This window comes from Thermobia domestica, chromosome 4, assembly GCF_964235325.1.
Source record: "Thermobia domestica chromosome 4, izTheDome1.hap1.1, whole genome shotgun sequence".
In the NCBI taxonomy this organism is placed as follows: domain Eukaryota; kingdom Metazoa; phylum Arthropoda; class Insecta; order Zygentoma; family Lepismatidae; genus Thermobia; species Thermobia domestica.
In genome coordinates this window covers 222,426,625-222,445,498 of record NC_137457.1, presented here as the reverse complement: position 1 = coordinate 222,445,498, position 18,874 = coordinate 222,426,625, and positions in this window count along the sequence as shown.

Below are 18,874 nucleotides of genomic sequence, written 5' to 3'. Positions count from 1 at the left end.
TGAGCGCGTAGTCTATAGCTGCAACATCGTAGTGTTCAATGTGCATTTTATTTTAACTCGGGAATTGTAAGAAATATTAACAATATTATTAAATCGAATTATTAAAGAACGAACCAGCGTTTGTGTGATACAGTCCATCAAGCTTTTTTTTACAGGATGAGATTGTTAGCCTTACCCAAATCCCCAAGCTGGAGGACCACTCCTAGTCGGATGTCCGCGACTGCTTATTCAGTATATTCGCAACTAACCTCTATATCTAGAGGTCTTCTTGATCCGCAACCTGGGGACGCGCCATGCCGTGTTAACAGGAACCCACGTTACCCGGCCCACTTCTCATCCAAATATAGGAAAAAAATAATTTACCCTAATTTCATTGGTATTTATGTATGAAAAAATTTTGAAGAGAAAAAATGAAATCTTTAAGTTTAACGTCCCACGGTTATGCCGGTTAGGCTAGAGGAGACGGTAATAATGAGAAATGAGTGAAATGGTGGAATGAATAACGTGGGAGGAAACGGGAGAACCCAGAGAAAACACACGAGCACGGTGTTTGTCCACTACAAAGTCCACACGGCGCGAGCTGGAATCGAACCAGGGACCCCAAGCACCGGAGATGAACGCTCTATCACTGAGCCACCGCGTAATAGGGAATGATAGGAGAACAATAGAAAGAGATGCAGAGGTCTTATTAAACGCTTGCAGGGACAAAGAAGGAAATACAGAAAAAAACTAAATACATGGGAGTTCGTTGGGGTCGTAATACGGTAAATTATGGGTATGTTAAAATATCAAAAAATACATTTGATAAAGTGGATAGTTTCAAATATCTAGGAACAATATTTAACAGACGAGAACCATATTTACAAAGAAATTAAATGTGAAATAAAAGTATTGAATTCGTGTTATTTTTCAGTTCAAAATCTCTTGTCATCGCGAATTCTATCGATAAATTTGAAGCTTAAAATATATAAAACGATAATCATGCTTGTTGTTGTGTATGGTTGTTAAAGATGGTCGCTTACTCTGAGGGAAGAACGTAGACTGAAAGCAATTGAGAACAAATTCTAAGAAGAATATTCGGACCCAAGAGAAACGGAAATGGGGAATGGCGGAAACTTCATAATGAGAAATTACATAATATATACCGCTCACCAAACATTGTTAGGGTCATCAAATCTAGAAGGCTAAGGTGGGCAGTTTATCTAGCCAGGATGAAAGAACTCTTTCAAAGCCAACTGAAAGACCAATTCGAAAACGATCATTAGGAAGATCTAGGCGCAAATAGGAGGACAATAATAAGATGGATCTCACAGAAATAGGAATACAAAGTAGAAACTGATCCGAGTTGTCTAAGGATAGAAGTCAGTGGAGAGCTTTTGTGAACGCGACATTGAACCGCCGGGTTCCATAGGCCATAGAGTTAGTTAGTTTGTTATATATATATATATGAGTTTATTAAATAATAATCTCACCACTAGGGAAAGTCTCGAGGGGTCATGGAAGATACTATGTGGTAAGGTAGCAGAAAAAAAAGTTGTATCCTAAGATGAGTCTGTAGACTTTATTCAGCTGAACAGATTCATATGGGTAAGTGTAAAACTTGATGCTTAGTTTTAGACAAAACGAAGAAAAAACAATAAATTTACGTAAACCTGTTTTACAAGAACTATGACAGTTACTGAGTGAAACTGATACTGAAATATACGTTCATATGGTGCTAGCAAGCTCTTCAATATGGTGCTAGCAAAAATGGCAACACATAATATGAATAATGAGATATAATCTCAAATCATAATTTCTCTTAAAATTTAATTTCTGTTTAACTACAACTAGAATATTGCTCAAATATAAGAATATATACCAATCGATAAATTGCATCAAGCTGAAGAAACTGACGTGCTTGAGGATAAATATTTTTGTGTGTGGACTTCGAAACAACTAAGAAAACTAATTTATGTAGTCCTAATAGTATGTCGTTGTTTGCCATCAATAATTGACAGTTTTTTTTTAATTTTGCTGAAATAAACTGTCATCTATTTATGTACTGTATTATCTAGCAGATTAGTTCTGCCGTTGTTGTTTGTATTTTCCTAGCACATACACACACACACATTATTTACGAGTGTACTGTAGTGGTTAATGACAATTTATATTGCAAGCTCAGCAGTAACCGATGGGATTGGTAGTGTGCAAGAAATGCATTTAATCTCTTGCCTTAATAAAGTCAGACTCCATTAGTATTGAATTCATCTCCAGTCAATGGCTCCTCGTACCATAGTTGCCAAAGCTGTCAACTTTAGTGTGAGCAGTCCCAGATTCGATTCCTGGTGAGAGCATTTGGTCGAAAAAAGTGTAAAAGCTTTTTTTCGTCAGTGTCCAGTGATCCTGAGTGAGGTTTTCCGCATTCACACCAAGTAATTGCAAGGAAAATATATCTCATAATGTTCTTAGGCCATTTCCTTTCTTCCTTCTCCATTCCTTTCTTCAACCCCAATTTCCCGAGTGCAGTGTCTTCGCCGAGGGACATCAAACTTCGTATGTGACGGACTAGCATGACCGTAGATATCGAAAGCACAAATATGTAATTTCTAATCTAATCCTAATATTTTCAATCAATATACCCTGATCCATCGTCTCTTTTCTTTTAAATAATACTTGCCAAGAAAATAATATAGACTTTTATTTTATAACATTATTGCCATATAACAAAAAATGTCCAAAGGTGAAACAGCAATCGATAGTAACCATTAAGCAAAAGAAAATAATGTGGGGAGTGTAAATCCTCATACATAGTTTCCGAAAAAATGAAAAAAAACTTTTTTTTGTAAACTTAACAATTGATGCTGTATAATTATCACGCCATCTACTAAAACGAAACTGATACTCAAGTTTACTGCAATAGCAAGTCGACAGTGCACAATGTGATTAATTAGCCTATATATTGCCAAAAATTATTATTAACTGCTAAATTGTATATTATATTTAAGTATAATATTATCCGAGGATTAAACACGTCAAACGATCGATCTTGTCGAACAGTACCAAATCACATTCTTAAAAGTACATTCTCATGAATAATTTTCGACAAAATCTATAGAGGCGAATTTTAAGGGGATAAAAAATTACGTCCCACAGTTGGGCTGAAATCTCAAAAACTTTGTCATAATATGAAAACGTTGTTCAATCTGTATTATATTATGAATACATAGGTAATGGAGGTCGCTGATAACGATTATAAGGTCGAAAATGAAAAATTCAAAATGGTGGATCCAATAGGGCGGGCAAAATATTTAACACTTCTCTAAATAGACAGAAAACTTTCTTTAACATACTCTTGACGTCGCTGATAGGTATTAAAACTCCAGAATTTCAGCATTCAAAATGGCTATGAAGTAAACTGCAATCCTATGGGCAGCTGTTTTTTTTCTTTGTGAATTCCATTAGCGTTAGTATTGCGTATGTCGTAAAATCAATATGTCGATAGAATTATATAGGAAATTACAACCGTTTTTTGAATTTATCTAGTTTTTCTATATTTTTCATTAATTTTAATGATAATTTGTGATAACGTCAATTTGTTTCTCAGCTTAAATTATTTAAATGGCAATTTTACATTTGTGTACCTCATCTATTTTATCTACTTTGAAACTCCAATAAATATTGAAAATTAACGAAGTTATGATACTTTAAATCATTTTTTTTCACGTTCACGTTCATTACATTCGAACCGCTGAAACGGCACTTTTCAATTGACTGCCTGCTCCGCAACTTTTCTTAAGAAACAGTCGTTGCCAACCTTTCTTAAGAAACAATCGGGACGGGACAATTGGTGTTGGAGCCCCCCCCCCCTCCCTGGAGACAACTACGGCAAGTCGTTGAAACAATGTAAATATTCAACTGAATAACACGAACCTGAATGAATGCGGCACTTTATTTTTTTATTTGCCCGCCCACTGCCCATCACTACGTGTAAACAATATATACAACAAATTCAAACAAAAAACAACTGCAATTCCTTTAACATAAACGAAGTTTAGACAGAAAATTATATAGATTTTTTTTTATCACAAATGAGTACGTAACACTTTTAAAGAATTACTGACAAAAAGTATTACTAAAATCAAGTCTTATTCTTTGGCTATCATACAACAAATTCAAACCAAAACAATTGTAATTTATTTAAAATAATGTTTTAAAAAACTATATAGAACGTTTGATTTTTATCACAAACAAATGGAATATACTATTATCATAATCGGTTGTATTATCAACTCAAAACTATTAGAGAATAACTATAAATTAAAGACGAGCTGCTATTTTTTTCATGAGTGAAATTAAAACACAAATTTGTTAAATTGATTTTATATGTAAATCTGTGCGTGTAAAAGAATGTTATTCTTTTGTAAAAATGGCCTCCTAGAATATTAAATAACTTTGGAAATCGATAAATTGGAACAATATGCGTCCCGACGTGTGTGCAGTCGGGATGCTGGACAAATAAGTCAGAAATCGGTACAGTTCCGACAGTATCGGGGCGATTGGCAACCCTGGGTATAACAAAGAGAAGGACGTGTTTCTAACAAAATTTGATATTTCAAACAGTTTACTACATGATCGAAGACATAAAAATTCTCAAATCGATTTTTTTTTTTTTTTACTTTTGATCAGCTTTTTAGGATTTCATCCAGCTGTGCATCTTTACTTACCAATAATAATTGATAAGTTTTACTCTGCATTAACAAATTTTCTATTTATGTGTTCTTTATACGAAAAATACATGGAAAAATAGTAGCAGATCGTATCTATTGTTATTTATCTTCTACTAACATTGATACAAGTACTGCTATCAATGACATATATAGTCCCATGAAATCGTAAATAGCATAATTTTTAAAAAATCGTTGCTTTATTATACAATAAGAGCTCTACAACTGTATATTGTGTAAGAGAATCTAATGTCTAATGCAAGTAAGTCTATGGAATTAATATAATTGTAATTCGTATTAGAAACCTTGAATAAGCATATGGTAAGGTTCTTGATACTATTCTTTGTCACCTTCAGCTGTTTGCTTCAGAAAAGCGCGATACAACCCGTTTAACGCTTTGATATACATTACGCATGTAAGACATCAGAGTTACTTATAAGAAAGGACCAAGACATCTTTGTAATTGCTCCTTGAACACTGAAGTAATCAATGAAATTATTTGTAAGGTGTCTTTGCGAGAACAATAGTATCAATGAAGTCAAGGTTGTAGCAAGCGTCGATGACAAGTTGGTATGGGTTAAAACAGAAGAACAGTTTTATCAAATTATGGAGTACTTAAAGTTTTTCTTTTTTTCTTCGTAGTTTCTGGCGTAGTGGCATAAACTACTCTTGCGTAATGCTTTTACGAGCTAGAATATTTTTGGCGTTTGCCCTATATATCATACAAACTCATTCTTCTGGCAGTGTGTCAGCAAATATCTTGCAGCCACAAGAAAAACATCTCTCGTTTGGAAGATCTTTATATGTTAATGACACCAATGTTATAATTCTTATCGGTAAGAAGTTATAACAAAAAAATATTAGACTACAAGTTCTTCTTAAATCTGTGACCAGATGTGATGCAGATACAATCGGTGATCAGCAAAGGCTCAGAGACAACAAAATCTCGAGAATGGTGTAATTGTAGCAGCCATGATTTCTACTCTCTTTCTTCGCGAGAGACAATATACAGGGTGGTCCATTTTAATTTTTCCACGGAAATATCTCAAAAACGGTTGAGCATAAATGAACCAAACAAAACCTCAAATAGGAAATACCATCAAGCAAATCGAATGGGGATGTCACTGTGTCCCACAGGGCCGCTCTTCATTGGGACCCAGGCCCAACTGTAAAATTTTAAATGGAAACATGGGGCGACTGATACCTCGTTTGATAGATCTTTAAAATCTAAAAAGCTTTGTGGCAAAAGATTTTTCATATCGGCCACCGTATTCAAAATAGCAGCGAAGATATGTTGCTTGTATCAGACGAAACGTCCAGTATCACTAATATGAAAACGGTTGCTGTGCACCATGTCATTTTCTATTTGTTTTTGTTCGGTTCATTTATGTTCAACTGTTTTCATATTAGTGGTACTGGACGTTTTGTCTGATACAAGCAACATATCTTTGTGGCTATTTTGAATACGGTGGTCGATATGAAAACTCTTTTGCCACAACGCATTTTAGTGTTTAAAGATCTATCAAACGAGGTATCAGTCGCCCCATGCTTCCATTTAAAATTTTAAATTTGGGCCCTGGGTTCCAATGAAGGGCGGCCCTGTGGGGCACAGCGACATCCTCATTCGATTTGCTCGATGGTATTTCCTATTTGAGTTTTTGTTTGATTCATTTATGTTCAACCGTTTTCGAGATATTTCCGTGGAAAGATTAAAATGGGTCACCTTGTATACCATCCGTTTATTACCAATGACACGCAATTTAAGTATCAGCTCGAAACTTTTATGAAATACTCTTGTACTCTTGAGATTATATGATTACGGATACTTACGGATTTGTCTGGGTCACTGGGTCACACACTGGATTTGAGAAGAGAGATCCAAGTGATTCAGACTAAAACTGTGATCCATGTGTTGTAGGGTTGCTCATGAGAAGAGGAGAGAGACCATTTTTGTGACCGGATCCGAAACATGACAGAGGTTTTTCAATAGAAACATATACATTTTTAGAGACGAAATGTTACTTTTGTGAACATATTTTCGAGGTAAGACTATCTCGACTCTTGTCTTGTGCACTTTCCTAGTGTCTTCACTGATTTGACTTCGTTTCACTCAAACTGCGTAGACAAAGGTAAATAACGTAATAAAATGAATTGCAAGAAGAGAAAATAACTTTTAAAAACCGTTTGCGTTTGGTTGAACGAGTCCAATATACTGCTTCTTATCATCTTCGCTATCTGTAGTCAGTCGATCATAAGTAGAATACCTTCGATTCCGTGTGCTGTAGGACGAATATACTCTAGAAGTACTGCACATCGAATACTAGATTACTCATATAATATGAAACCAGCAACATTTGTCTCGTTTTAGAATTGATAACAGCATCACCATTGTCCCATTAACCACCATTGTCTATTGTGAAGAATTTACGAGGAAAACATCTTGAAGTGCTTTGATGTATTGAATAAACGTCTTGTAAATCTTCATCAATGTCGGAGCTTTACAGGAGCCTGAAAAGGTCAGTTCTCCTTCTAGTAGTGGTCAGGCTGCTACTAATTAAATTTTTGAAAAGTACAATACAGGTCAATAAATACTTTGTGTTATCAAACATTCAAAACTATTTGTGATGAATAAGAACTCGTAATCTGTAAATTACCAATCTTTGAGTTCCACATTAGAAAATAATCATTTACTGTAATGAGTCTGGAATGCAATGCTACTTACAAAACTACGTATATTGTGACTCTCTCTCTCTCTCTCTCTCTCTCTCTCTCTCTCTCGGTGTGTGTGTGTGTGTTAGTGCGTCAAGTTGTTTTCCACTTATTTATCTATATGTGTTAAACATGAATGCCCTCCCTCACTGATTTGACTCCTCACTGATCATTCTTAAAATCCTTAGCAACACTACTGATCTTCATAAAAGGAACTGATTCTGTCTTTCGAAGTGACTACGTCAAAGGGGGATAAGGGGACTAACCCAGTGACAACACTAGTCTCCTGGACATGTTGTAGTGTGGACCAAGTAATATAAAACTACCTTATACAAAAAACTAGCTGATGCTCAAAATATTCTCTCCCCCTACGCTTCTCGTCTCTCAAGAAATTAAACTTGACATCGTCACTGGTGTTTCATTATTTCACGTACAACTTCAATAACGAAACAGTACTCGGTAATAAAGCTTAAGTAATCATCATTTATGATACCTTGATACATATACTAATTCGATCGGATGCACGATTCTCTGAAATGGATGTCTCCAATTACTGTAAGGGTTAAAATACTTCTGCATGAATTATGGATATTAAAGCAAGATTGGGATGATGAACTACCACAAAACGTAAGATTAATATGGAAATAATTTTGTTTTTAGTTTTTATTAATTGACTAAATTAAAATAAAACATTACTTGATCCATATACAGTGAAATTATAATTTATTGGATTTTTGGCACAAGTGAAGAGGTGTACGCGGCACTGGTGTGTTTGTTTTTTGGGTATTCAGTTGATCATGGAGAAAGCAATCTTATAATTAGTCAAAGGCAGACGCATACAAGAAAATTACTTTACCTAGACTAAAATTTTGTGCTGCATTATTGTTGACTAAATTGATTAATTTAGTGGAAAAGGTTCTCCTGTTCCCAGTGGATGAAGTATTGACATTCACAGACTCCATAATAGTATTGTCACGACTATCATCTTTTAGCAGGTGACAGACTTTCGTAGCCAATCAAGTGACAGAGATTGAGAAAACTCTTCCTATAAATAAGTGGTCTCATGTCGACTCTTAATTAAACAGTAAATGTTGCTTCCGAGGGCATGCAGTAAAACACTTAATAGTAATAAACTTTGTTTGCATGGTCCCAGATTTCTGAAGCAAACAGTGTTGCCAATCTGCAAGACAAGGTGTTTCATCCTGATGGCCAATTAACGTCTGAAGAACATAACGCTACGTTATGGAAACTGTTACGTATAAAATTAAACGTTAATAAAGAATAAAAATACATACTCTGGTCAGAAAAATAATAATTATTTAAAAGTAATAATTCCTGAGTCAATATGGAAGAAGATACATATTATGTTACAGTGATTAATTGTTTTCATGATTATTGTCATATTGTGTATTATCGATGAATGCTAATTGCTCTCTCAGTTTACAGAATGGTGAATAACAGCACGCATACTTTTCTATTCAGTAAAATTTTGCTTACCAATTTTATTACGATATTTCAGTAGTTTAGATTAATATTGGTTAACAATATTGTGATAGGAATTGTACCATCCTGAGATTGTAATTATACCTAGGTGGGTACAAATGCGATATTTTTCGTCAATCGATATTTCTATATACTTACTTCAGCATATGTTTGAGATCCATCATACTATAGGCATATATTCCATATATCAGCAAGAAATATGTAGAAATCAGAATGTCATCAATTTCTTTCGAGATATAATCAAATGTTCCTGGGATGTTCGGAAATGCACGACTCTACCACATATCATAAACAATAGGGCTGCTGGAAAAGTCCTTGCGAACTGCTACTAACGTTATATTAGGGTTCCTCTATTACAATATTCGGAAGAATATACCTTTTCATATTTAACTTTTTGATTTTTGGAGCCTATTCATTTATTTTTCTCGGCAGTTTGAAGAAGTTCTTCAGAAACCACTGTTCAGAGTGAGCAGCAACTGCTTCAAGCGATACAAATTGTTCACCACCCATTTTATTTTACTTTCCCTGTGCAGGAACAAAATGAAGACATTAGAGTTAATTCAGTGAGTATGAACAATGAGCCATTGAGTCGGAATTTTTCCTGGACAGAAAGTCATCAGATTGGTGTGCTGAATGGGAACTGGCGTTATGGTGGTGACGAATGATCCTGCGATTTGAGTTTGTTTCACGCAATTCATTAACAATCTCTGGAAAACAAATTGTTCCATACCATTCAACACATACAGTTTTTTTTAATCTTCTAAAGCTATTGTTGCCATATATCCGGTATAACCGAAGAAACAAGCAATCGTTTGTTTAGAAGCACTTCTCGAACGAACAAATTTTTATTGGTTACCGCTCATTTTGAAATAGCCAAACAGTGAATTACTGTTAAGTTTTGGGTTTGAACAAATATTTCTAAGTTTCATCTCCTGATGTGATGCAGTATACTAAATTTAATTTACCTCGACTGAATTGTATTAGCATTTTTTTACACTAATTGAAACAAGCGTTGTTTTTTGAGCTTTGGTCAAGTTGTGTGCCATCCAACGGCTTGAAAGTTTCCGTATCTTCAGGTCACCAAACCATATGTATATTTTTCATCTCAATGTACAAAAATGATTGAATCTCACGAAGCCACATTGCAATTTCTCTTAATACTTTTACGTACAGCATCAACATTACTGGCAGCAACAACTGTGGGTGAACGACTTCATGAAATTCGTAACTAAGGAATGTATGACGGATTCGGGAAACCAATTGTACACACTTTTATTCAATGGAGCTTCATTCCCGGAATCCAAAGAATGTCGCTCGAAGCATTGGTTTGGTGTTAATCTACATTAGATAATTCAATAAAAGAGTATTTGCTGAAAATGGATACGAGAAAATTCCATTTCTTGAACAAAACTACTTCTTCAAATTGGTGAAAATAAATGACTAAACCTAAACAAAATCAAAGATAATTTAAACGCAAAAAACTGTTCTTCCGAATTTTATGATGGTGGACCATAATCGCCACTGCTTGTTTTAGTTTGCAGAAATCTTTCCAGCAACACTTGTTTCTTTATGATAAAGAAAATAAGACGACCTGACACTAAATCCACTTCACATAACTCCAAAGCATTATATAAACTTTTGTTTGCCAGAAACAAGTTGTAATGCGCCGCTTTTTCTAATCTACACCACAGTGCATTACATATATAGAAAGTGGTGATAAGGATTCCAATCCGCACCGTATGATATGAACTTAGAAGAAGTAATTAATATTTTCGAATCGAAAATAAATAACATAGATAAAAACTGTAAATGCCGAATGTTATTAAAGTTGAGAAAATAATTATGAATAGATAGTTTTACGTTTCTTCGGGAGAAATTTATCTTCTCTCTCCCCTTATTATAATCTACCATTATTTGAGGATGACATAATTTAGACTAAAATATGATTAAAATAGTCAAAATTTTATGTTTCATAGTAATCCGATTTCATAGTAAACTACGTTGCCTGTGTTTTGAATATTCAGACATATAATATGAATTCACTATATAATATAAAACTTGATCACATGGTAGAAGGATAGTTGAAATTGCGGTTTCGTAACACAATTAGAGATATCATTTTCGAATATGGAGTTCTGACAAACCAAGTTATTTTAATGTTTTAAATACAAAATGAATGATTCTATGGAAATAATCGAAGAGCGGCTTTGCGCTTGTCGTGGTATGGAAACAGACATCAGTGTTTGTAGTGGAGATTCAATGTATCTGCAAGAATAAATAAAGAATATATTATACATTAATATAGTAAGAAGGAAAAAGTAAATAAAAGAGGAGTTAATTATACATGATATGAGAAAAAAGATATGAATGAAATATAAAAAATATTATGTAAATATATATATTAGTTATTGAGTAGAAAAGTTGAAAAAATAAATACTTACCCCGCTGTTATAATATTTCCTGAACGAGCGACGTAAATGTACTTGCGCTGAAACTGAAAAGAGGAAAGAGAACGTTGAATATATATATACAGAAACATCTACATATAAAATATTTGGTAATAGTATACATGAGAACCCCCTGTCTTCCGTGCGCGAGGATACTTCATATTATATATTTATACGTTACCAAATTAAATCACTGCGTTGTCTTCATTATATGTGCTTAACATTCTATTTTTACTTTCTAGAATAAATTTTGTTGATTTCGATTCGAAAAATGTTAAATATTTTAAAATTTATATCATGATGCAGACCAAAATCCTTGTGCCATATAATGTAATGCGCTATAGCATATAAAGTACAAGGGCAAATAGGTTCGTTCTTTTTTATTTTCGTATCAGTGGATAAGTAAATGAAAGTGGGTTTGTTACCCCCTTTCTAAGTTCGTAGATACTCAATAAATAATCCCTAAAAGTATGAGCGTCCAGCTTCTTCTGGAACTCAGACGGTCTTACCTATACTATATCCAAATATTTTATACGAAACGTAACCTAAATATTCAACTAAGGAGTTAACCTAATAACTTAACGTAATAACGCTAAACAAAGAAACATATATACTACTAGAAATCTATTATCAAAAGATTCAATGTAATAAAAATACTTACCTGTGGTTGTAATATTCTATGCTGTATGTATTAAAATGATGTTGAATTCAGAATGGTGATGATATTCAGTTGATGGAAATATTGCAAATTTAGTTGTATATAACAAATCTATATTCTGTTTCCATATTATTTGCGTTTCGGATAAGTTCCCAGTTTGTTGCTTCACATGTCGTCGAGATCCTGATCTTCTGATTTATTTCTGTTTGGGTGGCGACTCCGCTGCGCAGGGCCAAGATTCAGCTCAGTTCATGCTAGGAAACGTTCAATGTGTTCCATTGTAGAACCGAGGTCATAGCTGGATTAACTGAACCAAATTGTGAAAACTATATAACCTAACAACTGTATTGTGTGTTGTTATACTGCAAAGAAACTGGATCCAACATAACATCACTAGACGTCTATTTGAAAAATGCATACGACAGCACACCAGTTTCAGAAAGGTTTGTATAATAACATCTTTACATAAGTTACCACACTGTGTAGTCCGGTACGACAAACGGCATTACAAAGTCTTTCTGCTTAAAATGGTTGGACAGTACTTTATTCTTGAAAAGAGCGATCGATGAAAACGTGGGGTTTCTCAGTAGTTCCACGTGCTTTGAGTCCAAATACAAACACTGAAAGTGAATAACAATCTCTGAGTGTCACTTGCGAGCTTCAGAAATGAATTGTAATATGAGTGAGTAATAGAAAATGTGAATTCCATTGTGCTTTAAACTTAAGCCTATAATGTGTGACGGACTCAAGCAACAAGTTTAATACCACTGATTCTATTGTTCTCAAGATGTTTTCAAGAAATGGCATAAGAGTTACATTTATTGGCGCAGTAAAGGAGTAAAATATCATACTGCTTAGACTGTTCCAATAATAACAATAACCTTAGAAAATACAGTTGTACAATGTACTAGAAAGGTGAAACAATATTCTCTTCGTGTGTAAAATGCAGGAATAGAACTAAAAGCAATGAGCGCTATTTCTAAGGTTAGATAAAATATTAACTTGCTCTTTATGTTAGTCCCAGTCATTAAATGTATCTTTTTCATAAAGTTACTGTTATTTCAAGTTTCTTTTTTTCTTTCTTTTTCCCTTGTTTTTTCTACGGCTATCGTTTACTTTTCATTCTTTATTCAATGTTCTGACAATGCTTTGCTATTAACTTCTCTAACTTCAAACTACTACATGATTTCAGTGGGCGCGTTTAGATGTTTTATTTTCTAAGTATATTTTACAAGACCTATAACAGTTTGTAAAAGAATATCACTCACTCCCCTACAGGTGCGCATCCAGAAATTTTTGTTAGGGGTGGGGTCCAATACTACAAGCCACTAAGTCTACGGATATTACAGCATATTCCACCTGAAAAGACGATTAGTAATTGTAAAATACTTCCACTTATATTTTCAGAAAAAAGTGATAGAACTAAATCTTTTGTAAGAGAAGAATATGCATAAAGTGTAAGATCCAATTTCCATGTTATGTCAATCATTTCCTTGCTAAACAGGTATAGTTTTATTCAAAAAGTGTACAAATGTATGTTGGATTAGGAAGTTTTTGGGATATCCGGGCCCGTTGGACTCCCCTCCTTTGGGTGCGCCACTCATTAATTAAGACATTTTGCAAAAAGCATAACTTATTTCCATTTATCCAATCATCGTGCGCACGGACGTTTGCTAAGCATAGGCCTACTTGTGGAAGGCTTATAATTCCTAACTTTTCAATTAAAGGGCTCACATGAAGGTGTCGTACTACCAGTGAACCACCCTGCAATGTGTTGATGTAATGCTTAATTAATTGACGTTGTCTCGTATACAGACAATCCAAATATGAACATTAGTAATAACTTAATTAATTTTACGGTAAAACCATAAGGTAATGAGAAAATTATAAGAAAATATTACATTGTTTACTTATTTATATAAGGTTTAAGAGCTCTAGTTAGTACAAAGGTTTGTGAAATTTTAGTTGCAAGATTTGACACTAACAAACAAATAGAAAAGTATCCTAATAAAATTCTTACGATAAAAGAACAAAATGTAAATGTTTGAAGTTCAGCACTAATAGTCAGATGACTCCTATTTTAATTACTCATGAACTCTCTAATTGACTTATAGTGGTAAACATCCAATTACTTTGCTAACATGCTATTTTGTGCTCTATGATTAACAAAATCTGGGACCATGAATACAAGAACAAGCTGGATATAATCGGCTCTGTCATTCTCTTGTGAATTCTAATAAGCATTTTGTTATGTTGTTCACAATGTTGTTCAAATAAGCATTTTAAAAATAATTTTAGAAATTATATCAACACAGTCAAAAATGGCGGCGCCAATTCAACATAATAGTTTTGTGTCACAATGGATGTGTGTTATGCTTTTAAAGATTTACACAAAAGGTCTGAAAATTTTAACGTAACCCTGGTGCCTATTGAATCCATTGGTTTTGGAGTAAAATGTTAAAATGGTAGTTGTTATATTAACTAACTGACACAATGAGAAGTAATTTAAGTAACCATCGTTAAACCAACTACTTGACATGCTGGGGAGTATTCTCAGTAACATTCTATCGTCAAATCAACTAACTGACATAATGACAAGCAATTTCAGTAACACTAACACTCTATCCTTAAATTAGCTACCTGACACAATAAGTAATTTCAGTAACATTAAAACTAACTCTATGGCCTATGAAATCCGGAGGTTCAACTTTCGTTCACAAAAGTTCTCCACTGACTTCTAACCTTAGCCAACTGAATTCATGTTCTACTTTTATTCCTGTTCCTGTGAGATTCATCTTAAGATTGTCCTTCCATGTACTGCCCCTCCTTTGGGATAAAGCAGATGTACATTTGTAAGATGTGTATTTATGCAGTCCCCCGACGGGCGACATGGGCTAACGTCGTGCAACTGTAGGCCCGTGGTCGACAGTGAGGTGTGCCCTCAATACAAAAAACGCGTTCCAAGTTCTTTGGACAATAAGTTGACACGATGGAAATCGCATAATCACAACGCCCGATCGGTTAACTGAGTATTACCGTGACGTAATAGATGGAGATTGCATTTAATTTTGGATATATATTTATGCGAGAAGTTAAACAGCAGTATCAACGAGTATATATTGCTAAAACCTAAAATAGGTTTGCAATCTACCTTAAACGTGACCGGTCTTGTGACGTAAAAGGCAGTTAAAAACTGCCGGAGGCATATTAAACGGAAACCTTTTGTCTGGGTTGCGAACCCCAAACCATTCTCATATATGAAATTACTGAATGGCCTTGACATCCACCCAGTTCCTCCAAGAAGTAATTTAAATTAATGCAAGTCTTGGGGGTGTAGAAAACGTAGCTCAGAATTGATTAGAAACATGGGAATAGAAATTCGAAGATAAAATTCGATAACAGAGAAATAATTTCACTCAAAAGTTTCCATTGGATTATGAATCCTAAAGAATACCTAATAAACTTCCTCCGCTTCATACATTGCCTATTTTATACACATTTTAAAATTCAATTAAATATTTTGTTTGATTGCACATTGTGGTACACAATATTCCCTGTGCTTTAATTAAATATTTTGTTTCTTTCGTGGTTGAAACAAAAGCGTGAAAAATAATGAAAAGTTAAACCAAAACCACAGAATTACATAAAGTAATAATAATAATCAATTAACTCTTCTTAAAATATTAAACCATAAATTATGAAACACCCTATATGTGATATATATAAAGTATCTTATATGTAATACATTATGTGTAAAAAGAATGTCAAAATGAATAAAATAAGAAAATGATGCTTGGTTCAGAACAATAAAAATATTCTGAAATATTGTCCACATTGGATTGTCCTGTATAAAAAGAAAAGAAGATTTTATTCCAATGGTAAATAAGTCTCTGTAACACTATTCGTTAAATTCTGTGAAACGCAGACACATAACAGTTCTAGAATGTAGAATATGCAAATATGTTGTAAAGTCATATTAGATAACAGATTATATTTCTGTTTATTTATCACTTTGTGTCTGTGTGAAATAAACATCCATTCTCTGTTATTGGATCAGAGATCAAGTTCTCATGAATGTTCACAGCTCGTTGCCATTTGTATTGAAATTCACCAAATTTAAATCCTCAAGGTATGTAGAAATACAAAATATAAGAAGTATATAATCACTGGAATAAACACTTGCATACAACACTTAAAAATATTGTTTTGGAACATACACTTACTCACTTATTTCATCACTGAATATGTATAAATAACACAGAAAAAAAACAATTAAACCATTTCATTATATATATATATATATATATATATATATATATATATATATATATATATATATATATATATATATAGATAGATAGATAGATAGATAGATAGATAGATAGATAGATAGATATATCAGTAACTTGAATATTTAAAGTTAGCAACACTCAATAGCTGAATCGCAGCGAGGCAATGATGAAGGGCAACGGAAGTAAGGGGAAAATACTGGATATGTGTAGAGGGACACTGATTGGATGAATCCCCTCGTAAGATACTTGTGGTGCTGGTGCTAGAAATGCATCCTGTCTATATTTGTCTGTGTGTGAAGTCTCTTAATGTCGCAAGAAAATTTATTGAAGAATAATTTAGTATATTCTCGGTGTTTCTTGTTTTATTATGATAGTGATTTGTGGTGCTTGCAACAGTATAGTGATAGTCCTTTGTGTTTTTAAAGTTGTAGTGGTTTGTGAACAAAAGTGAAAACATGTCGTGAATTCGAAGTTACAATTCAGTGAACTGTTGTGCATCAGAAGTGAAACTTTTTTTCTATTTTCACCTCTTTCGTTACTGGTGGTGCTATAATTATTTGTAGAAATTATCTTCTAATCAATTTGTCATGTTGCTTTTAGATGTTATAAAAATTGGTGACCTGCATTACCTAGGAAAGATTTATATGTTAAAGGGATGCTCTGTTTTAGATAATAGTCATTTGCATATCGAAAATGGCTAAACGAGTTTTATTCAAAGAAATTGAAGTAAAGTTATCACTAGATAGAGAAATATTAGAAACATAATTATTAGGAATATAAACATTGACATCGTCATTTAAATGTAATGAGTTTGACGTAGATGGAATTACAAACGAATTGTCACGTGACTCAGTCGACGAAGTAGGAACATAATGAGATACGTTAGTGCAAAAGGGTTGCGGTGTTACCAAGTATTACATGAAACATTTCGAGAGGGTGTAATCATATTTTATCAATAGTTTTATAAACAATATAACTGCAATAATTATACAAATTAATGTCGTAGCTTCGATGCTAGAAATAATTTCTCCATCCATTCTCTACAAAAGAAACAGAATGAAGGGAGTGCTGAATATTCTTGAATATAACGGAATAAAATAATATAATATCTACAACTACAAGCAATAATAAAACTTATTTTCTATTTCTCAACTACTTTCTTTTGTGTTCTCTTTATCTGCCTGAACATTAGAAATCTACTATAGATTTCTATATTCATCATAAACAAAAGGTACGTTATTCAGTCTTAACCTAGCTCAGGATGCTATATGTCCTGAACAGTCCCAAGCCTGTGAAATAGGGAGGGAGGTTGAATCTCGTGCCTCAATGCACTGGTATTACTATTAATATTGTATTTATTTAATAAAACATTTCAATAAGAACTAAATGTTCTTTGCGCTTTAATACGCAGACCACAAACAACATTCTCTTAACATAATTGCATGAAAATAAGACCAACAATTTTAGCATGAATCATGAATTAATTCAAATAAAAACTAAATATATCTATAAATTATTACCATAGTATTTCTAACTTATATTATTTAGAAAGAATATTTAGAAAGAACTCAAAATGTTCTCAAATCAGCAATATTAACTTTGGAATGAGGTGGGGATGTGTACTTGTGCTTCATGCAAGATACAGTGCCCACATTCCTCTCAACTATCTCTACTAACTAACAATACTAATTTTCTTCTACTAATATTTGGAAATATTTAACTAAAAAGAAAACTAATATTTTGTTTCTCTTTTCCGTTTTCATTATGTGTTCAGGTATGTTTGCTGTTCACGATATACATAGTAAGTTTAAATATATAAATATAGTAATAAGGATAAAATGAATATTCATAGTTCGGTAAGTAGCTCAATGATTACTACCCTCAATATTATGTGCATGTGAATTAGCATAATTTTTCTCTAGTTTTCGCAGTTTTAAAAATAAGTGCAACAACAAAGCAAGAAATAAGACAACATAATCGGGATTACAATCGAAAAACTGCTATGTAAGTTGTCAAAATGTAGCATATGCAAACTATTTTCATTAAGTTTAAGTGATTCTAATTCAGCACTGATTTGATCTAAAGATTTAATTGCGTACGTTACATTTAAATGTGGAGCTGACACATTTATTGTCAAAACAACGTTCATGTTGACCACATTAATAGTTTACCTTGAGGGCAATACAGTGTGTTTTATAAAAATATTTCAAAGTTTTCATACAAAATAAATTGTGTTTTGTTATTACCATAGAATAATGGTTCAGTATGAAGAACGTTATGAGATGTTCTTTTTGTAATGTGATTTGGTATTAAAGAATTAACTAATAATCCTGGAGGAGTATAAAGATGACTATACTCATACTTATGTGGGACAGTTTGAACTACACAATCTGCAAATGATTTATTAAAAATCATGTTCGTTAAACATTTCGATGGGAGTGACTTGTAAACCAGACGTCTCGCATAAAAATAAAGATGAATGTCATTTACATAACATTGATTTCCATAAATTTGCTGTCGCTTTCATATACCTGTTCTGGAATATTGTACTTCACAATC